The 22065-nt window shown below is 37.9% G+C and overlaps 3 long non-coding RNA genes across 4 annotated transcripts in view; 1 reads left to right on the top strand and 2 right to left on the bottom strand.

The window, feature by feature from the left end:
• Nucleotides 1-16898, bottom strand: part of LOC111323259 (uncharacterized) — a 29324-nt gene extending 12426 nt beyond the window's left edge. For both annotated transcript variants that reach the window (XR_015992320.1, XR_002694142.2), the window contains exons 1-4: nt 16420-16898; nt 13111-13160; nt 11594-11657; nt 10200-10284 (exon numbers count right to left, since the gene is read on the bottom strand). This is a non-coding gene — a long non-coding RNA (uncharacterized LOC111323259). The remainder of the gene's footprint in view (nt 1-10199; nt 10285-11593; nt 11658-13110; nt 13161-16419) is intronic.
• LOC148722426 (uncharacterized) overlaps nt 1403-22065 on the top strand; it is a 33186-nt gene continuing 12523 nt past the window's right edge. The window contains exons 1-3 of the long non-coding RNA XR_015992319.1: nt 1403-1747; nt 2701-2775; nt 13117-13197. This is a non-coding gene — a long non-coding RNA (uncharacterized LOC148722426). The remainder of the gene's footprint in view (nt 1748-2700; nt 2776-13116; nt 13198-22065) is intronic.
• Nucleotides 17254-20678, bottom strand: LOC111347105 (uncharacterized). Its single transcript, XR_002696479.2, has 4 exons — nt 19069-20678; nt 18897-18928; nt 18327-18357; nt 17254-18174 (listed from the first exon to the last, which is right to left on the bottom strand). It is a non-coding gene; the product is annotated as an uncharacterized LOC111347105 (long non-coding RNA).

Here is a 22065-nt window from a genome sequence, read left to right as displayed (position 1 = left end):
TATTTATTTATTTTTTTTTATTTTTTTTATTTTTATTTATTTATTTTTTTCAGGTCTGATCGATTTTCGCCATTGCTTAAATAGCGCTATCTACTGCGAGGATCGTGCATCATACGTATCTAATACCGCAGTTCAAAATATGTGAACTTCATGTATTTCATTGTATCTGATTTATTCCTTTCACGGGTTTATTACGAATCAACTTAACGGCCTGCTCCCAGTTGGCTTGTTAGCTCAATTGGTAGAGCGCTGCACTAGTATCGCAGAGGTCAGTGGTTCGAGTCCCGTACAGGCCTGATTTTTTTCAGGTCTGATTTTCGCTATTGCTTAAATAGCGCTATCTACTGCGAGGATCGTGCATCATACGTAAAAGTGTCATTGTGTGGAGATTGTCTTTGGCGGCCGGATAGAGCCAGAATCCACAAAAACTTGTTCCAGGCACTCAGTAACTCCTTCCCTGAATGCCCGCCAATTCTAGCTTGTCCGCTTATTGGTTCGACTCCGCGAACTAAGAGCGTGGAGAAGGCTAATAATAATGACGACACAGTTGAATATCTACACTATATCACTCGCGGTGTTTTTCGTGGCAAAAGTCCAAGCGCCGGCTTCTTCATAGACAGTGGAATTATCTTGAAACGCGGTTTACCACTAGTGACAACTGTTTTCTTGAATATAATAACATAGAAGGGGCCGCTATAACCCGCCTCATTTCCTCTTCCCGCACAAGCGTTTGAGAACTGAGAGGAATAAACCACAAACACTTAAGGTAATAGGCTTGGTAATTTTTACTCGCAATCTCTGAAATTTTGGTCGGATGTTGACCTTCAGTATCAAATCATAAAGTGGTCTTCTAAGCATATACAGTAATTGAGAAGATATCATTTCACATATGGCATTTGTAGATGAAGAAAATGAATTATTTACCGCTTTATATTTCATTTCTCAACGATTCTATTCGAAACCCTTTCGATGGCAGTCAGTTGCCTTCAAAAGTCGAACTATTTCAATGATCCAACTAAACTATATCCGTCCGGCCGGGCTACGCGTTGGTTAGGACTTTCGTGTGGAAACTTTTGTTTTTTTTTTCCTCTTTTCATGGTTAGCAGACAGATATGGAGAACCATTGAGATGCGCCCAAGTGTAAAACTTTTTCCCATGCAGGGTACGTTATGACGAAACTCTCTTACCGCCAAAATTTACTTTATCATTTAGACAGGAGAAAACGAGTAGAGTTTGCTAGGATAAAAACTTTAAAGAATGTCAGGAATCGATTCAAGGGGGGTTAATAGATGAATTCTCCAGTCCCATCCTTTCATAAGTAATACCCCTCTGGGGTCTCCTACGTCAAAACCTTTCTTCCTATTCTAGATAAAATCAAAGGTTAAACGTCAGTAGAAAATTATGGGAAAACGCAGTCACGCTAGCAGTCTTGTTTCGGGAGAGCTCCCGGTGCAATTTCGCTTTGCCTTGTTTGTTTTCTTCAACTATTCGAGTATGATACTATGATACTTCGATGATGACTTCAACTGGATCAAACTTTTCTCCGATAAAGGTTACTCTTTAACTTATGAGTGCTCCTGAGCCACTTAAACACAATTCGACTTTAAGCTCTCAACTCTCTGATCTCGTTTTGGCCTGCAAAACAATCAAGGAACCTAGGGAATTTGCTTTTTATTCAATGATGTTTTCAAAGAGCTACCAGACGCGGAACAAAAACATCAATCTCGCACAAGGTTTCTTTCCTCTGGTGAGTGCTTATCTTCATAGTATGCGATGCATCAATTTGGGTTTTGGATTCCACGACCGCTGTTTGCCACAGTGTAATCGAGCCAATCTGTTGTATTCCTACTTCAAAGTGATTTCACTTTACAAATCTCTTTTAATGTGTAATGTAATTAGTGCTTCAGACAACTCCTTTAGTCCAAACGATTCTTCACGACAGCTGTAAACGAAGGGATAAATGTGTGTGTTCATGCATGAGTACATAAACTGCGTTGGGACCAACTGGCGCTTTGAAAATATATCACGATATCCGTCTGAATATCGCGAGCTCTCATTATAGCGTAATATCACCTCAAAGGGTTAATTGTTCAGGGCATTTCTTAACCTTAGCATTGAAGAAATCGCAAACTGCTCAGCTGATTGCCATACGTCTATCATTGATGAGCTGAGACTGTCTCGACTCCTCTCACTAAATCAATGTTTGTATTTAGCGTGACTCATGGAGTTTAATTAAGCAAGATACCTAAGATGGGTCGAGATAAGTTTCAGATGAACAACCTAGCATTATGCAATTTGTAGTTTGGCTCCTCGTCATTCACACATACTCGATCCAGGGGATGCGCTGATATGAAGTCTACACGCTGTCATTTCCCTTTAAGTCATTTTCCTGAAAATAGATGTATTGACCTGAAATTTTAGGTATAGATAATTTGATTGCGGTCACTCCCGTCCTAAATTAACACCATTTCTGAAACGCGAAGGCATCAGTCGACATCTTGGGTGAAACAATAATCTTACCAATTTGCAAAGAGAAATGCTGTGGTGTTGGCAAGTGTTGTTCTAAGCTTTAGTTTGCAATTCTGATTGTTAAGAGGTCGATCACTTTAATGTTTGTGCAACTAGGAGCTCGGTCATGCATGGATCTTCAGTGTGGTGGATACTAGATATTGCTTTCTGACGCGAAGTTATCTATTACAGGTGATGTTCTGATTTAAAGGGACGCTGACTTTTCTATAAAATATCTCTGGTGTGCCTTTTTGATCGGGATACAAGGTAAGATGGGCTGACACAATCTCAGGATTTGTGGGGCCATTGAGACAGAACAAGACGTATTTACCTAGTTTCATTTCTATGACAGCTCTTAAGATTGTCTGTGACCTAGTGTGCAGTTTCTGTTATTAACATGTAATACTGAATATGCTAATCGAAATTTGTTCAAGGTGCATCATTGCCAGATTTTTCGAATTAATTTCATAGATTAATCAGTTTTCAGCGACGAAATATATCATTTTACTTAATTGTCTTTAATGGCGTTGTTCCGAGGGCTGGCTGGTCAAGAACAATCAATGCACAGTTTTACAAGACGCCTTCACTCTATGTAGGTATAGAGTGAATTAATATAAAGCGCTAGTATGGCTATATATCGCGAAAGCTACATGAAAGATTGTATGATGCAATATCTCATCACCCATTTTTAAACACAAGCCTCACAGACTTGGAAGTCATGTCGCTCCCTACTTAATCCTCCAGAGGAAAAAAGTAGGCAAATGCATTCTTTTTAGAGCACCAAAGATCATATTTACGACATTGAGGGCTGTAAAAGGATGGCCGATTGCCTGAGTTCGGTTATGCCGAAATGGTCTCGTAAAGGTTGACTTGCGGCCGACGAGGGAATCTTATCCACTCGAGAACGGTGCCTCTCCAAACCTTGCTTTAGCTTTCTTGCAGTAACATAAGGGGCAGACAACTGAAGAAGCAGGTTTTGAGGTATATCATTGTATTGAGTACCTCAAGTCACGCCATCTATGTGATGTATCAGTCTTTGTTCCGAGTGTAACCTGCCCCAGCAGGCGGGATTTCCTTGCCGTTTAACACTGGATTTACACCTTCATGCCATGGAAAACTCAAGATATCGCCATTGCATGTTCGAAGCCTTAAAATACGCTGTATTAACCAAGTGTGAGGTCTCGTTTTGATGGAGCGCAACGAAATCGAAAACCTGTTTGCGACACTTTTGCTGCCAAAAATTGCTGGAAGACTTTTTCCCGTGGGTGAGAAAAAGGGGGTTTAGGATAAAGCACCGATCGCAAACGCGTAAGCATTTTGGCATCATTGCGATATCACTGTTAAAAACAGGTAAGTTAATATATGCTAGTAGAATGTCAGGGTCAAATAGTTTCAGCCAGAAGAGTAAATTAAACGAGAAATGAATTTGGGCCGGTTAATTACACTAGATCCGACCCAAACCGTAGTTTCACGCAAGCAATGGACCTCAGGTTCTCTCTATAAGAGGGTCAATTTGTTGATTTTATTAAATAAATGTTCTTTTGAGGCTGTTAGCTTTCGGCCATATTGACACCGTTCCTAAAAATAAATGTGCAGATAAAAGGTTCAATGAAATCGAAGATAGATTGGAACCCGGTTTGTTAAACAAGGGTAAACTTTGTTTAAATGACCGGCCCTAAACTGATAGCTCAATGGTGGATTAGTGGGTGGAAATTATTGCAGAATATTAATTCATGAACAACCTAGCCTACAAGAAACTTTGTAAAGGTCTAGAATAGGTGAAGAGAACCAATATGACTTTGGAAAATAGTGGAAACTTCTGAAAACTAATAAACGTGATTAGAATAAAATAGAAAATAATAAATTTATTTCAGTACCCTGCAAAATGGATCAGCTAGTACCGTAGTAAAAGCTAGTATCAACCCATCTGTCGCAAGCCACTAACAATATCACTCTAAAAATCGATTGAAGATGTCTGCCACTTTTGGCAAGCGAAACTTGAGTTGAATACTCCAACAAGGTCAACAAGGTTCTCGGGCCACTGGCTGGGCTGCGAATTTTTCTGGCTTTGCAATGTCATGTAGCTTTGAAAACACTCATTCACTCAACAATTGCTTAAAACGAACGCTTATTGTCTGAGTGAGTGCACGGTTGCCACCTCTGACTTTGTAGGCCTTTAAGCAGCCCGAACGGGTTGACGTTACCCATGTATTCACGATTTCGCACCAACAAAAAAAGCCTATTCTTATTTTAAAAAAAAGTGTACTCAACCTTACTAACTTTGTAGAAACAGAACTACGTTACAATATTTTATCTGCATTACGTATTGTTTTCAAGAACGCGCGCCTTACTTCTCAGTTGTAAACTTTGGTCATTGGAAAGCTTGCTCTCTAGTTTGGAGTTGCTACCCGGTATCCAAGCACATGACCTCTAGCTGCAAAGGGCCTAATTGAAGTTGTCCCAAAAAAAAAGCAGCCTTGGTTTTCTTTTCAAGTCTCAGGTGACGGGTGATCCACTCGGTTTCATCCATTTAGCCATTGTCCGTAACGTTCCCTCGTGACGTCGTCAAGTGTTCTTGCTACGGCCTCAGCTGGCTGCAATATTTCTCATAATGCCATGTGCCTCAGTAATTATCTACTATAATTATTGATCCCCATGAAATCCCATTGTTCTGTGTCTGTGTTGGATCTTCGATTTTAGTCGCACCTATGTGTGATCATTGTGATCCTCATTGCTATTGTTCTTTGTTGTGATGAATATATCTTAGATTTTAATTGTGCCCAGGGTTGTTATTGTAGCTCGTTGTTATAGTTGTTCAAAACAGTTCTAATGATGGAATTAATTCGTGTAAGGTGTGTAACACTGCTAATTTGCATACTTTATAAGCCAGGGAATTCACTCATTTTACCCAGTGCGAACCTGGGTTTAGAAAGAGGATGGATTCGTCGGAAGACGAAGGATTATTTATTATACAGAGCTCTACGAAGGCAGATATTTCAGCAGAAATCGAAGATAATGTAGTGTAAAGTTTGGACATTTCTGTCAGTGCTTTAATTCTTTATCGACCTCTAAAGGCGGCGTTTCCATTCTCTTATTTTGAATAGAGCAAAGATTTAGAACGTCAATTACAGCTTCAGAATGCGAGAAATTTGACAAAAGTTGGGTTTCAGACGCCAGCCGCCGGAAATGGGCGTGGGTTTTGAAAGTCTTTGAGGAGTGGAAGAAGCAATATTTTTAATAATTGTAACCTGCACACTGCAATATTTTCAATATTGCAGCCTGGACACTGCAATATTTTTGATATTGCAGCATGCTTATGTAGCGCGTTTAATTATATTACCCCTGATAATTTCCCTGCTAACGAAAAGGACCGCCTCCGTTTTCCTCATACAGTTGTTTTGTCATCTTAAAGACTACAATCGTTGATTTAATGCAGAGAGAAAACAATAGAATTTCATGGGGATCAGGTACTGCTGTCACGATTAGTCGTAGTGCAGCGGTTAACCTTTTAAAGTCAACGGGGCAGGGGTCATGACTCGAGGTGAAGAGAATCGAAGAGGGCAGCTTTAGGAATCAAAATTTAACTGTATATAATTACAGAGAATATATAAAACATCTTGAAACTTTCCGAGCTCAAAAGTCGAGACGCATAAATCGGGGAAAATGTTCCGCAACGTCACAACGTCATTCTGCAGTTTAGGGTTCGTGGAAATTCCACGCAAGGAATTTTATCACATCATGCTCCTGACCTGGAAAGCCTTAGAAGTTGAGTGTGGTTCATAAAAGGTCGTGAAAACTTGATTTTGTCCCCAAGGGAACAAGAAAGAAATGATTGAATGCTGACAGTAATTTGAAACCAAGTACTTGATTGCACAAACTTGTAACGATATTCCTGGAAAAGGTTATCGAAAGTCATGGAATTTTACGAGTTCGAAAGGTTAGTAGCTGTAAAAAGGCTAGAATGTGGGTCGTAGGTCACAAATTAGTTGGAATTGTATAGTTTCATTAAGGATTTTTCGATCTTGGTTTTCTTGCACTGTTTTGAAAGCACGTGTCGATGGATGATTAGTGATCTCCGCGCTCACGTCTGCCTAAAATACAGCATTGCTACTTTCTCAAGCTTAGTTCTCTTGTCATGGAATGTTTAGGGAAGAAGTTACGACTACCAATACGGTTATTTCATATACTTGTCACTTCATTTTTTAACAAACTGACGTCATGTGGAATAAATGTAATGTTGAGCTGGTAGGAATTTATGAATTCGACCCCAAAAGGAATTGCCTTCTGTCTCTTAAGTAAGTACACCAAAACACCAAGGTCTCGACACTAACTTTTCAACTTACTAGCCAAGTGGCTAGTGGCAACTTAGATGTTCCAACAATTTCAGTTTGTTTACTAGCCAAACTGGTGAGTAAACTACTAGCCTGTGGGTAGTTGGCTACCATTAGTGTCAAGCCCTTACACCACATCAAAGGGACTACGATAAAAATAATAAGAAAAGCAAACTCCTAAGCTGTCAGATAACAAAATATGCAAATTGGCTTCTCAAGAAAAGATAAACAATGCACCATATTTACTCAATTATTAAATACAACTATGGAAAAAGGCGATTCCTTACTATTGCACTGCACTTCCTGTAATGCACATAACTTCATGAAATAAGGTTAGTTATTGCATGCGTTACCTGAACATGGTAGTGTTTTTTTTCCCCATGAATGGACCAGGTGACTGCTATTGAACAAGCATGGTGACCTATGTTTTTTGTGATTTTAATGTACAAATGATCTCCTTCAAATGTGAAAATTAAAAAAAAATTACTGCAAGGAATAATAGATATACTGGTTGCTGAAAGTGAGCACAAAGCCCCTTACTTGAGAATACAAATTATGTTATTGAAAGCAGCTACTCAAGGACCTTTTTGAGTGAGTGCCATTTCAGATTGCATGATTTGCCATAAATTATGTATCAAATTGTTCTGCACGCTCAAGACTTTCTAACTATCAAGTATTTTTTTAAGTTTTACTTTGTAAACCAGCTACTGCAAACTGTACCATGAACCAGTGAAGTAGTGTGCATGGTTACTATCAGTACAGTCATGAATGGATAAGATTGGACCATCATATCTCTTTAGTGGGTACTTTTTTTTTCATGCACATATTTGATTAGTTCTTACACATGCTCTACTGGAGGACAGATGCATGTGGATTTCACCTTTACCAATATTTTGCCTTTCAATAATATGAAACAAATAAATTCCATGTTGCAATGTATCTGAACAGTAATATATCAAAGATGATGTCAGCAGGGCTCGACACTAACTTTTCAACTTACCAGCCTAGTGGCTAGTGACAACTTAGATGTTACTAGCCAAATTTTTTTTTACTAGCCAAGCTTTGATGTTGGCTAGGTTCAATAACAGCAGAATTACTAGCAAGAATTGAAAGCACAATGCAAATTACACCCTTTTATGCATAGTATTGGTACTGGTAATTACACTACCTAAACCAGTTCAAATGGCAAAACAACCATTTTGTGAAATGCAACATGGTTAAGATATATTGTTACTGGAGAAAAATCAGTTAGGCTGCAATTAAGGTTCAGAGATTTGATTGTCCAGATGCCATATCTTTAAACCAGTTCGAATAATATTAATAATAACAACAACAGTATTAAATGTGAGATGTCACATGATTAAACTAATTGATACTGATATTCCATCGTCCATATGGCAAGAAATTAATGTTGAAATTAGTCCATGAAAGTTGGCCACTTAGCTCTCTTGCTAGAGTCAAGCCATCTTGCTAGAGTCAAGCCATCTTGCAACAGCAAAAGAAGCGTGATACTCTGATGGGTTTGGTCCATTAACAGAGATTCTCATAAGGACTTCAACAGTCCCAACATCAAGGGTTGACCTGAAGTCACACATAACTCTGTTCAGACAGGAGTTGCCTCTTTCACAACAAGTAGTTTGGACAGGTATAACAAGGCAGACCTCAATGACCAGCAATAAGTTGGGGTACCGGCCTTGCATCTGAAACTTGCTCTTCCAGAAGTCGTTGTTGTTATACTAAAGCTCTCCTCTCACTCTCTGCAAATGAACTTTGAGGTCCATCCATTCATCAAGGCAGGACTACAAGTTGAAGTGGTCTTGGTTTAGTAGGGCTTCAAAGTGCTCTGACAGAACCTGAATAGCATCCTCACCATAAATAAGCATCTGTTGTCGGTTGTTTATTGGCCATGCGTGGTGGTCTGTTAAAGTTGCTACTCCACGAAGAATAGGATCATTGCCCAAACCATGAAATCCATCTCTTAGAAAAGCGATGGCTTATGTTTTGTTCAAGTAATTTTGTAACAAACAAAAATGCTTTCTTGTCGGTCATATATTTCTTTGAACATAATAACATGTTCAGCTAGCCATTTACGTGCCAGAGCTAAAAGTTAAATCGGACATAAATTTGCATATGTGCCCGGTAACACAGTACACCTAGAATAAAATTCCAAGGAAAGTGTTTGATTTTTTCTTCCTTGAGAAGAGAAAAACTAGTTCAGTCAATTTCAATTTGTTTATTAGCCAAACTGGCTGGTAGAAATTGAAAACCACTAGCCAAAACTGAATTTCTACTAGTCTGTGGCTAGTGGGCTACCGTTAGTGTTGAGCCCTGTGTTGGAAGGCGATAAAAACATTAGTAACTTTTGGCTTAAGCACTTGTGCCACTTTTTTGTTTTTATCCTATTTTAACATCATCTGTGATCTATTACTGAGCAGACACAGCTATCTACTTGTTAAATTGATGGAAGTGTTAAAATAAACACTTTTCAGTAATGTATCTACAGTTTCATGTTATTTAAATAACTGGGGTCTGCTCTCAAGAGTAAATTTTCAACTGCTTTGTGTATCTGACTGAAACAAACATGCATGCTATGCAATATGAAATTTCATGCATTATAAAAAGATGTTCAACAGAGGACACTTGTCAAATGTTACTGAAATAAGCATGTTCTACAGATTATATAGGTTTAGGAGGTTTAGCTGTGTTCAAAAGAAACAGTTCTGATGAAGTGAATGAAAAATGAAAACCACTCTCATCTGTTTTTAGGTAACAATGGTGATGATAATGATGATGATGAGAAAAAAACAAAACAAAAACAATTACTCCCAATGGATCAACATAAGTTCATAGTGTTTGTTTGTTTGTTTGAGAAGAATGCTTTCAAAACACTGAATTTTTGTTATTCCATGAAAGGACATTTAGCCCTTTCACTCTTTGGAGTGACCAAAAAGGACTGTCTCCTCAAAATATCAAGCACAAAGGGATGAGAAGAAAGAAAAGTATCAAATAGGAAGAACTATTTGATTCAACAACAAATTTATAGAGCCTGAGTTGTAAGAAATGCTTGGCAGACTGTGGAGAATGATATTTAGATCTTGGAAGTGACATGAAATAATCAACTAATACTCATCAAAATGGAGATGAATAATTGTTTGTATCTCACACACAAATACTGAAAAAGTAGTTTATTTCTCTAAACATACCAAAAGGTGTATGATTTTGTCTCATCAGCTGCTCGGAGGTCAATAGTACTTGCTATTGACATCTGAACCAGCCAATCACCACAGGTGGAAAAGCACTTCACCTGTATGCATGTTGTATACTGATATATAAAATTCACAAAATTGCTTCGAAACACACCTGTTTGTGGAAGTGCAGCTAAAGCATGATCCAAAACTAGAAAATGCCCTAGTAGTATCCATTCTTCTCCAAACATCTGTAGTGACTGCATTGGTGAAAACAAATAGAAAAAGAAATTAAAGGGAAAAAATTAAATTCGTGGGAAAAATGTAATTGACCATGGGTTGGCAGACCCAGGATACCCTATTTAACAATTTGATTATGAACCCCAGATTTTCAATGCATTGTACAATCATGAAGGTGATGAGTTGGAAACGTAAATTGACCATGAGGCACACAAAGCAAGTATTATACTTATTGTGTTGGTCAATCTACTATATAATACCATTAAATCTTAAATACAGCCTAAGCTTATGTTTTTGTTTCATTTTGTTTGCAACAGCACACTGCTAGGCTATTCACTGTAGTTGCTTAATCCATGACAGAATAGATAAGGAGTAATGCTGCCAATTATATGGCAAATCTTGTTATGGAATGATAGTTAATAAGATATGTTAGAGAGAAAGATGACTCATGGAATGTCATTATGAAAGTGCTTATAACCACCACACTGACTGTTATTTGTCATGGTGGTCAACCATTGATAGTATTTAGAAATATAATTGTTTATTGTCTGCAAATAGCAGGAGTATGGTAGGGAGACTGAACAGGGGAATTTCAAAGGTCCAGGACTACAAGAGAGTTTCCTGACTCCAGACACGAGACTTGTTGCTTGTCCACCCTGTGCTTGTCACAGTGTGGACAAGCAACAATTCTACATTATGGCTTTTTTGTACCTGCAAGCCCTGAATTTGAGTTTAACCTTAAGGCCGAAGACACAGGCCTTTAGTCACCTGTCATTGCAATTTGGTGGGAATGTAGAAATACATGCAATTTAGAAACAACCTGAAAGCTATTCTGAGACCTCAAAGACTAATGTTCATTGTTTATACTTCACAATTTTAATAATAATAATAATAATAATAATAATAATTTAATATTTATATTGTGCAAATTAGCATGTGGATATGATCAAATGCGCATCACAACACTTTTCGGGGGACTTTGGCCAGACTGCATCAGCAGTTTACAAACAATCGAAGGAAACATATTTGAAGATGCCTCCTCCCCCAGTTCCCAGTAAACAGGCCAGACCACATCATAGTAATTTTGTGAGTGGGTTCTTTAACGTCCCCTGCCTAACCAAATTAACTAATTAATAGATGCAGGAGACGGGACCTACGGTTTATTCGTCCTTATCCGAGAAGACTAGAATGTCTATCCATTTCTTGATATTATAGAAAGGTAGCGCATTCTCCTCAGTTATTTTAAGACCTTGAGTGTTGGTCCGGCCAGGGCTCGAACCATCGACCTCGACCTCCCGCACAACAATCCAGCGCTCTAACCAATTTTACCTCAATGTCCTCAATGTAGAGAAGGATCCTCACTTAGTCTAGAACTTTCTTGCTGAATTCCATTCTGCAAAATGGGGAATGAAACAGGAATGTAATTCTGAAGTACAGCATTCTTGTTACTACATGACTGTACATGCCTCAAGGCCACAAAGAAAGTTGGAATTGGAGTATGGAATTTTTTAAGCATTCACATGGGAGGTTTTACCACATTTAGCACAATGTTTTCTTTTTATTGAATAAGTTGAGTGTTAGGTGTGAATCAAATGTATCACTATGGATGTAGCCAAGCCTAACATACTGCTGCAGATCTTTGTTTGCATTTGCTCTTCCAGTGATTGAATTTATTTGTGCACTCACAAAGGGCCCATACATGTACTTGGTTGGCTGACTTTTAAAAACTCTCTGTGTATTGAACTACTTTGTGACTCATTTTTATCAGGTCTGCAGCTAAACTTTACCATTGTGGAGACTAATGCACCCCTTAAGACTGTTTAGGGTCAGACTAAACTCAGATCTGTGGGTCAAAGTCCTGTGAGCAGCAACTTCCCCTCTTGGTTTAATTTTTCAAATGATAGTGGCACTAAAACTTAAGTATCTGTACATTTTACCTTTGAATCTCTATTTAAAAGCTTAAGGTCATGAAATGCACTAGTTTTCCTGTCCCTTGTAAATGGACTTGTCAGTTTTACTACCTAAACTAGTGTATTCAGGAATTCAAAATTCCTGCTCACCATTTTGCTTTCCAATATAATAAATTAAAGCAGAAAAGATGGTTATTTTCTGTGTTGTTTAAAGGCATAACAAAGGATTGCATGTTAACCCTTTCACTCCCAAGATCTGATTAGAAATTCTCCTTACAGTCTACCATAAAATTTTAATGATGCTGGTTTGGAGAATTTGGTAATGAATCAACTAACCATTCCCTAATTGATATTTTCTTTATTCTCATCGCTTGTCTGCTTGATATTGTATTTATATTGGGTGGAGGAATCTGGTCTTGGTGACTCAAAGTAGTGAAAGGTTTAAATTTACCCAATGTCGAAATTGTGATGTATCACAAGAAAATACTCTCAAAATGAGTGTGAATTTTCTGAAAATCGTAATTGTGAATTGTGGACTAATAAATGAATATGTAGGTGATCTTCGCAGTGATGAATACCCCTTAGCAGTAGTGAAACTAAAGCAGAAAGAAAAAGTTCAGGCCTGTATAGGAGTTAAACCCATGACCAAAGCTGATGTATTGCTCCACCAACTGAGCTAAAAAGCCAAGTGAAAGCTGTTCATCTAGTTGGTTCAAAGTAAACTGGTGGGGTGATGAATAAATGACTGACTATTTGACAATCACTTATGTGAACTGTGCAATAATAAATAAATATGAGTGATCTTTGTAGTAATGAACACCACTTAAACATTAGTGAACTGAGTTTCCATGTAATAGGTGAAACCCAAGAGAAAGAAACAGGTTAACAAGTTTAGTATGATAAGTTTATAAATTTAAAGTCTCATTTTTTTTTTACCTCTAGGATACTTATCTGGTCTTGATTGATGGCACATAACACCAGCCTTCCTAGTACCAAGAGGAAAATAGGACATGTAATATGTCTGTGAGTACTTGCTGCATATTATTTTAAAACTAATAGTACAATATGGTCCTAACAAAAGTACTCCAGTGAGGGTATGTAATTCTATGGCTACACTAGAGTAAGGGCTTGCTTGGCCCCATTCGCTATTTAAAGAGTAAGCTCCCATGGGTGACTAAGACAAAACTTTTTCTGAAGGTATCAATGCAGTATCAATGCAGTATCAATGCAATATCAAGTACACAGGTGTCAAGAACAGAGAGAAATATCAATTAGGGGATTACTATTGGATCCAATAACAAATTCTCTGAACTATCGTCATGAGAATCGTATGTCAGATAGTAAAGAGAATTTGATTTAGTAACTAGCTCTTGTTAGTGAAAGGGCTTAAAAGAGTGGCCAGAAAAGACCTGCTGACCAGTGATACAGACGGTACAGAAGTGCATACAGTGGAATTTTTTATGTATAAATTAAAAATAACATTTTTACAGGTAAGGGTAGAATTATTTCTACATCCAGCTTGAAACTTGGCATAAGGCAGAACATAAGGTGTTGATAGGTTTAAATATTTTGAATTTGAAGGAGGCTAAATCCACATATGCAGTCCTTAGGCGTCTAGCTAACAAGTTATTTTGGTTTTTCATGGGAGAGTGTCTTTAATTGTGACAGAATGTAAGTTGGCCTAGTCACTACATTAGATCGATCTTAGCTTGCTGATGTGGAACAAATGAATAAATGTTTACACATCGATCACTTCTTTGGGTTGTTTGCTAAAAGATAAGAGTCTGGAGTTGAACCTATGACCGATGCCAATGCATTGCTCTACCAACTGAGCTAAAATGTTAAGGGGGAGATGGTCAATTTGTTGGTTCGAAGTAAATCCATGGGGTGATGAATAAATGACTGTGAATATTTGACAATCTAACTTACAATTTATTTGGTTTTTCATGACCCAATGTCTCCTGGTGACGTAATGTACTAAGTTGGCCTTGTCCCTAAATTTGATCGATCTTATTGATGAGAAACAAATGAGCAACTGTTTACTGATCCATCATTTCTTTGTGTTGTTTGCTGAACGATAAAAGGTTTTAAGTAAACAAAGGGAAAACGAGTAAGGTCTTTGTTCCCCCAATAGCGAAAGCGAGACTTACAAATCGCTTCTTAACCTTTGTTTTTCGTGCACACAGATGTTTTTTATGAAGGTGTTCTGAGCACTTTCTTGTGTGTATTCCTCAGCCTTGCCTCCTTGCAGGTATTTTTGCAGTTTCATTTGAGTGTCCTTGAGGCGATCCAATTGGAGTAGGATGCTACTTAAATCAGGTTTTATTACCACCCATATAAGCATGAGAATCGTTCTATTGCTATATGTGAAATTATGTCAGAGGATTGTTGTAAATTGTTTCAGCTTATGTTTTAATCATGCTGACTGATAATCTTGTACAAGCAGATTAGCCGAGATCGATTTCTTTTCTTTCTGATAAAAACTTCAAACACGTGTTGATATGAGTTAATCGAGTAGGTGTGGAGTTGCAACTTGCGTTGTTTTCTTGTTCACTTAGGTGCAATTTATCTTGTCGGCATTTTGATCCTCAGAGAAGCGTGCTACTTCTCCAGAATGCAGGTCGACGCGATCGATGTTTATTAAACGGCCTTTGTTTGTATCTTTTGAGTTCGAATATGTCAAGGTGTTCTTTTCAACTGCCTAAAGCCTTCATCTTGTTTCAGTTTTAAACCATACACATCCTTTAGACATAGGAGCTGGTCCTCTTAGAATCGTCACTTGTGGCTATACCAGTATTTCAAGGCTTACACCAAGATAGATCCAATTTCGTGAACGGATAGTTGGAAAGTTGATGGATGTAGCCTTGATCCTCTAAGGCATACAGTTCACTGATAATATAAGCGTATTAGCGTATAGAACCATGCGCACAGTCTAATAAAAAGCGTAGAATAAGTGTCGACAACCGAGCGATATTATGGGACACACAAACTCGGTAAATATGTGTCTAATAAAACAGCGAACTAACTTTTAATCAAAAGGGTAGGTTTCTAAAAAAACTTTGTGCTACGTCGGTGGGGAAGTATACAAGGTAATTTTGGTTTTATCAACTGAGTTGATAATTTAAATTGGCCACCGTAAAGAGTTTCAGCTTTTAGTCGCCTGACATGTCTACTGAAACAAACATCTGACTTTCTTAAGATGTTTGAAAGAACCTTTCAGTTGAAATTCTGCGAAAATTTCCGACTGTCGGGCATTTATAGTCACAATAAAAGTTTGCATGTAAATCGTTTTCTAGCTGGATTCTCAATTGCACTCACTCAATACGACACTGTTATCAATGGAGTGTGGGTACGTCCAAAAGATATTGCAGCCAGGCTAGCGGAGTACGGCCTGACACTTCATACCTGTGGTCATCCATAGTCATGATAGTATGGGAGCGATATTATCATCCATTGGCATGACGTGTTTACAAAACTCTGGAAGAGGAAAAAATCTACTGCGATTTTACGCGAGTGTCTTCGTTGAACTTATCATGAGACTACGAAAACTTAACAGATTGCCTAATAATTTGACCAAAGATTCTTACAATACTAGCCAAAGCAAAACCGTGAGGGGATCCCCGTTTTTTGCAATTGATCTTCCGCAATAGCCTCCGACGTAACGTCGATCGATACAAGTTTTTAGAAGCATTGTTTAAAAAAAAATTGCAAAGCAACCAATTTCGAAACTGAGAAATCCTCACTTGTCTTTAAAGATTGACACCTTACTGATTGGAATTGTGTGGAAGTTTTATTGTCGCACAGCAGTGGCATTTTATACGGATTAATTCGACTTCTTTGTGGTATCTTTCGGTTATTGTCACGGTCCGGGACATGACAGATATATCTCTAATTTTGGAAAAGCCTCTCGCACTTTAGTGCGTGAATATCTGACGAACATTCTGGCCAGTTTTGGTCAAAATCCAACCATTCTTTATGGGTTTTTTTTTTCTGGGTTTTAGTACATGCCTTTTGTGACGGCTTAAATTGATATTTGAATTATTCTCCTACCTAAGCGGCCAACTAAATATTGTGTGACCGTAGTTATTAACGACTAAATCGAACTTTACTACAATTCCTAACAATTAGTTTTCGTGATTTTGGTTTTGCTAATGACTTTATTTTATCAATGGATGTGTGTTTTTCTTGAGTGCGTGTTTCCTATAACTTATCTAAGCAGCATGGCAATGCAAAATACCTTTTTACCTTAAATCCAGGAATGTACTGTCTCAAGTTATCTCGTCCCCGACTTCTTTGAGAAGGGTTTCAGCGCCTTGTTGATTGGAAGATGGCACCTGCCATATTCTAGATTTGAACACTTTTTGTTTGAACTTGTTAGAGTTGCCATGTTGCGTCTGTGAATGACACGTCACATATTTTCCAGTCAAACTTGAACGGCTGCTTCTGTTGCAGCCAATCAGAAATTTCAATGAAGTTATCAGTCATTAATGCTTTTGTTATTATTCCATACGTTCTTGTGATGTTTCACACGATGTTATTAGGGCCCAATTTTCCTTCTTTCAATCTCTTGAACCGATCCAGCTGGCTTCTCTCCCTCGAATCAAGGTTGTAAAGCACTTTATAAATACTTTCAAGACATCAGAGACTCTTTGATGGTCTAACTACGTTGGATTGGATTTTTCGGACTTGCTGGAATGAAAAACTCACAGCCGAAGATGACTCCGTCTAAAGATATAATTGAATCAATCGGCGCCTACGTTCACTATTTCGATTTCGACCACGTGTTTGAAATGTGACATTTTCGGTTCGAATGTCAGCGTCGGTCCTCATCCATATATAAGAAAGGTAGGAAAGGCTTGGACCTTTCATTAAGCCAGACTTTGTAATCTCGAATGATTCAGTATATAGTAACCACGGTCATTTAACAACAACAAATAGCCTTACCCATGGCGGAGTTGCTTCCATCTCCCAGGTACAGCGGTATGTTTTTACTCCGTGATTCGCTTGTACTCAAATTTCTTTCTCTATCAGTTGCTCCTATTTGTAAGTCGTGTACCTACGATGATTGTGTCTAGGTGTTGCTTCGGTCCTTAAAAGAGTTTTATGTTCCAAACGTAAAATGCACTTTTACACAGTACGGTCATATCATTTTAAAACTGAATTCCATGTTTTAAAATATCTTGTATCAAATATGTTTTGTAAATAAATTTGAATTAAAACTTGTGTATTTTTCTCACTATCGAGAGACGTTTGTTTACTCTTAGCTAAATGTCAATTTTTATGTCGTTTTGCCTTGCTTCCGATCATTGTGTAGAACAAAAATATTAGTTCGGTTAATTGAGTTTATGGGAGAACGAAAATGAAAGTAGTGCAGTTGGAGTTTTTCCCTCCGGAAGTAGTTATTGTCTGCGCAAGTTGAGTTCTACATTTACCTCGGAAGTGTTACGTCCAAAGAGTTGACACCGAAGAGAGAGAGAAAAAGGAAAATGATAGTTAGGACCTCAAAAAATTATGGTGGAAGAAAAGAAAGAAGTGGTGACCCTAGTGGTATTCATTCTGAAGACTGATAGCTTGCAGTAATAATGCTTTATGTTTATCGTCTTTTTGCCAATCTCAGCCCCCCACATACGTATTTATCTGCTTTATGCGAAACCGTTGGGCGATTGTGAACCCTTGTGTTATTTTAACAATTATATTGCGTGAGGTTGTTTGTTATGTATCATTTATTTTGGATCATGGATAGTAGGAGAAAAATAGGAAAGATTAAATAGACAGTTTCACTGAATACTCCCTGAGCGATATTTGGGGTATCTTGTAAACATTGTCGGGCATCCTTTCCTTGCGCGAAACAATGATGAAGTTTGGTCTAAGGTTTAGTTCAGATATTTTTATTACAAATTGGACTGAAAACGAATTTTTTTTCAACCGTGATCAGTTCTCTGATGGTTCATTCTTTGCCTGACTCGTATTTATGTTTACAGTCACTGTGGTCTCAGATCCCTACGAGGTAAAGAAACCAAAATAGATGAAAGTATATAATGAGGTTTAGGTAATCACATTCATTCAGTGTTTTGAAAAACTCTTAAATAGTTGTGTGCGTGCGTGCGTGTGTGTGTGAATGTTTGTGTGTGTTTGTGTACTTGGCATTTTACCTGAACGTCTCCAGGATAAAGGTCAGTGTCCCTATAAAAGAATGCAGATCTGTTAATCATTTATCTTCCTTTTTTGATCCCGATTTGCTCTTTAAAAGCCGAAGCAAACTTGTAGAAGATTATAGGAAAGTCGAACAGGAAATTGAAAGAAGAGACACATCATAAGTGACCAATTGATGAGGTTCATGATGGAATGTGCGATCGCCAGGTTCTTATTTCGTGTGCGCTTTCATTAAAACTCACCATTGCAAGACAAATCTTTCATAGGTACAAAAAAAACCACGCTACTTAAGAATGATACACGGCAGTTCATTTTATTCGAAGTAAGTCATACTAGGATGCTTCATGACATTCTCACATACGTAATACAATTGTACTGTTGTGGAACTAGTAGTAAATAAGAGAATGTTCAGTTTATATAACTGTGGCTATATCGGTGTTTCACGGTGTTATTCGGTGTTATACAACGGTGTCTCACTTAAAAGGGGTATAAAATAACGGATACAAGGAAAACACTACATGGAATTCAGAAATACACAAGATTTTCTTGGGATCCAAAGTGTTACTTACCCTCTGGGCTCTCTTGTTTGTCTCGAGTAATTCTAGGAGGGAAAACATTTGAAATTTAGGTGAAGCTCCATCTTAAATTCAAGAAGGACGTAATATGGTTCACTTTTTTTGTTTTAAGAATGGAAATGAAATCCCAATTCAGTTAGAAGCTATAAAATCAAGGCCATATCACCTGCCATGTCTCTTGAATATTTCGCCTGATAACTACAAGCTCTTCATGTACTTGCCTTATGTTTAAGCTAGAAGATAAGAATAGTAACTGTTTACCTCACTGAATTATCTTTTTCGTGGACTGCGTGGTGCTCAAAATACCATCTCAGTAGTGCGACATCTTTAACTCATCGTAATTTGCGATAGAGAAATTATGTTGTATTCACTGTAGCTGTCGCGTGGAAAGTTAGTGAGAAAGAACAACGGTTGTGAGGTGCTTTTCTATTACCTGCTGACCGAGGGAAATGATTTCTTTTAAGATTTGAAATCTTTAGGTCCTGTTTCGTGTCAGTTAGATATAAACCTTACTTTATAGAATGCGAAAGATGCATTAAGATTTATCCAAGGAGATTTTTGTTTGATTCTGACGTGGTCTTTTCTTGTCTGTTTTGTGTGACTTTGTTTCTTCCCGTGGCTTTAGGAGTGTTTCGTTTACATGATATAGCACATATTGTACAAGGTGTGTACGATGTCTTTTTGCTTTTAAAGCTCGACCAAACTGAGGCAACCCAGCAATTCTTACTTGCAGCGTGGTACTGTGTTGAAGTTTTTATTTCAAGAAATATTTGCTTCTATGGGTAGGAAGAAATACTATCCTCCTACAGAACGTTTTACTTCTAAGAAAATAGTTTGTAGTACATCCTGGTTCAGCTGAAGATTTAAACATGTGTGAACGTTGGCATAGTCGTTTAAATGATAATCGCGTCATCAAATAATGAATCAAATACTTATCATTTAGAGCCATCTTAGTTGTCTCTAAATTAGAGGTGAGAAATAATAGAATTTGAACGCACTAAAACTAATGTGTGAAATACCGCATTTTTTGAAACTTTACGAAGAGAAATTTTTCATCAAATGTTCCCTTGTCCTAGTTATTCAACTTAATTAGCCGACACTCTTGTATGTTAAAGTACCGTTCGCTCGCAGTTATTAATTTTGACTAATTGTCATAGTATTGTGACAATGAAACGTTCGGTTTAACCAGCCTCTCTGTCATGTGTTTTTTTATTGGATGTGTGGCTGTGCTCGTGGCCAGTTAAGGGTTGAACTCCTTCAACTGGATGTGCGCCCCACCGAAAAAAATCGCCTTAGGTTGTTCACCTTTCCTTTTCACAGTCAATTAATAAATTTCTGCTTTCAAAGAACAAGTTAAGTCAGACATGCAAGTTTTGAGCATTGACTCGAACTTCTCTTACCTGAGTTCAACTACCTGTTGATTTCATAAATGATTGTGCTGTACAATTTATTGCCATGAATTATGAACCTTATTCAACGTCTCTGACAAGCTTACTTTTATAGAATAGTGTTGTTATTTTGCGTTTACATCGGGATTAAATCGCTGACTGTGTAGAAAATATCTTAAGAGCTCGAAGTGCTTGTTTAAGCTTTAGTGAAGGCGACCTTTTGCTGTCTTGAAATTGTTGTAGATGCAATTAAGACACTCATATTCACCGTCTCTATTTGAATCTATGCGCAATTATATCGTAGATGTCTCAGGCACGAGATACGCTGTTAGGAAACCCAAATTTTGACCATCAAATAGGAGAAAACTAGCAATAAATAGCAAAATTGTAAACGCTCATGGTACGAATTTTGTTGTTGGAGCGTCCATCATCAACTTAAACTGAATGAACAACCCACAATAATACTTTCTAGGAGCTAGAGACGTAGAACCTCGTAAAATACTACCACTTTACCTCAAAATATTTTGTTCTTACCTTCTGTTTTCCATGATAACCTCATTTACGCCCAAGGTCCTTTGAAATGAGTACCTGGGTAGCTTCACGAGGGTATAGATTTGCCAGTGCGACGTGACGTACAAATATGCGTGACTGGTCTCAGCCCATTTTAGAATAGCGAATTCCGCTAAAATTATGGCGCGATATCAAACTTGAGTTATATGACCACGATGGTGACATATCAGCCATTTTGAAGTAGAGGTAGGCGAGGACACGACTGACTTTCTATCCTTGTGATTTTATTTAAATTGTTGCAGTTCATTCAACTACGTGTCGTTTGGTGTTTGCTTCGTTAGGTGTCTTGCATTAGTTTAACCGAATTGTTTCGAGCAATTCAGTGACCGGTGACAGCCAATACTTGTGACACCCCAAGAAGGTAACACTGTATAGTTAAAACGTTCGTTCGATTATCACGTGGAGTTGATTTCCCAATATTTTTTTTAATGAAAGGAAGTTGTAATCATTTTACGTGTCAAGTCAAGCATTGTTGGTACAAAATAAACTGATTTAAACCTCATCATGCCCGGCTTTCATATTTGAAGTCTCCGCGTTTTCTGTTGTGTTGAGTTCTCGAAAACGTCGCTATTTGTCGCTGAGTTACCGGGTTGTGTCACCTTCATAGCCTAACTTTCACCGCTATTCTCAACCAGACAAAAGTCCATTTCTGAACCAGAGCAGTTTTTACGTGGTATAATATGTCATATTGGGTCTACATAATGTCCTTATTTTCGTTCCCATTTAGCGAGCGCAGAGATTCAACCTTGCATCTCCCAGCCAAAGTAATAAGTTTGGCTTTTTTCAGAGTATCTTTCGGCTCACGATTAGTTTGTTAAACGTTTTTGAATAAATGCCTCTCAGAAGTAGGTAATAACTAAGTCAAGTGTAGATTAAAAACAAAAGGAAAAGGGTGGGAGAAGGAGAGACTATCTCAGGGGAAGGGGCTACTTGGTTTATGAAGTGGCCATCCATTAATGCAAGTTTTGTCAATCTTAGTAGTCTTTGTTACTGTGAAGTATGGGACTGGAACCAAATTGTCTGCACTTGTACTTTTCAAGAGTTACCTTCCTGTATATTGGAAATGGAAGAGGGAGGGGTGGGGAAGGCGAGTGGGTCTGCAATCTTTATTGCTTCCATATATGTCATAGGTTTACAGACGAAGGAATGGGTGAAAACTAAGGGAGGTTTTTTCCTTTGATTAATAGTAATTATTTTCTTTGTGT

Source organism: Stylophora pistillata, chromosome 10, assembly GCF_964205215.1.
Source record: "Stylophora pistillata chromosome 10, jaStyPist1.2, whole genome shotgun sequence".
NCBI lineage: Eukaryota > Metazoa > Cnidaria > Anthozoa > Scleractinia > Pocilloporidae > Stylophora > Stylophora pistillata.
The sequence above is the reverse complement of the archived record's forward strand: the minus strand, read 5'-3'. Positions and strand labels throughout refer to the sequence as shown.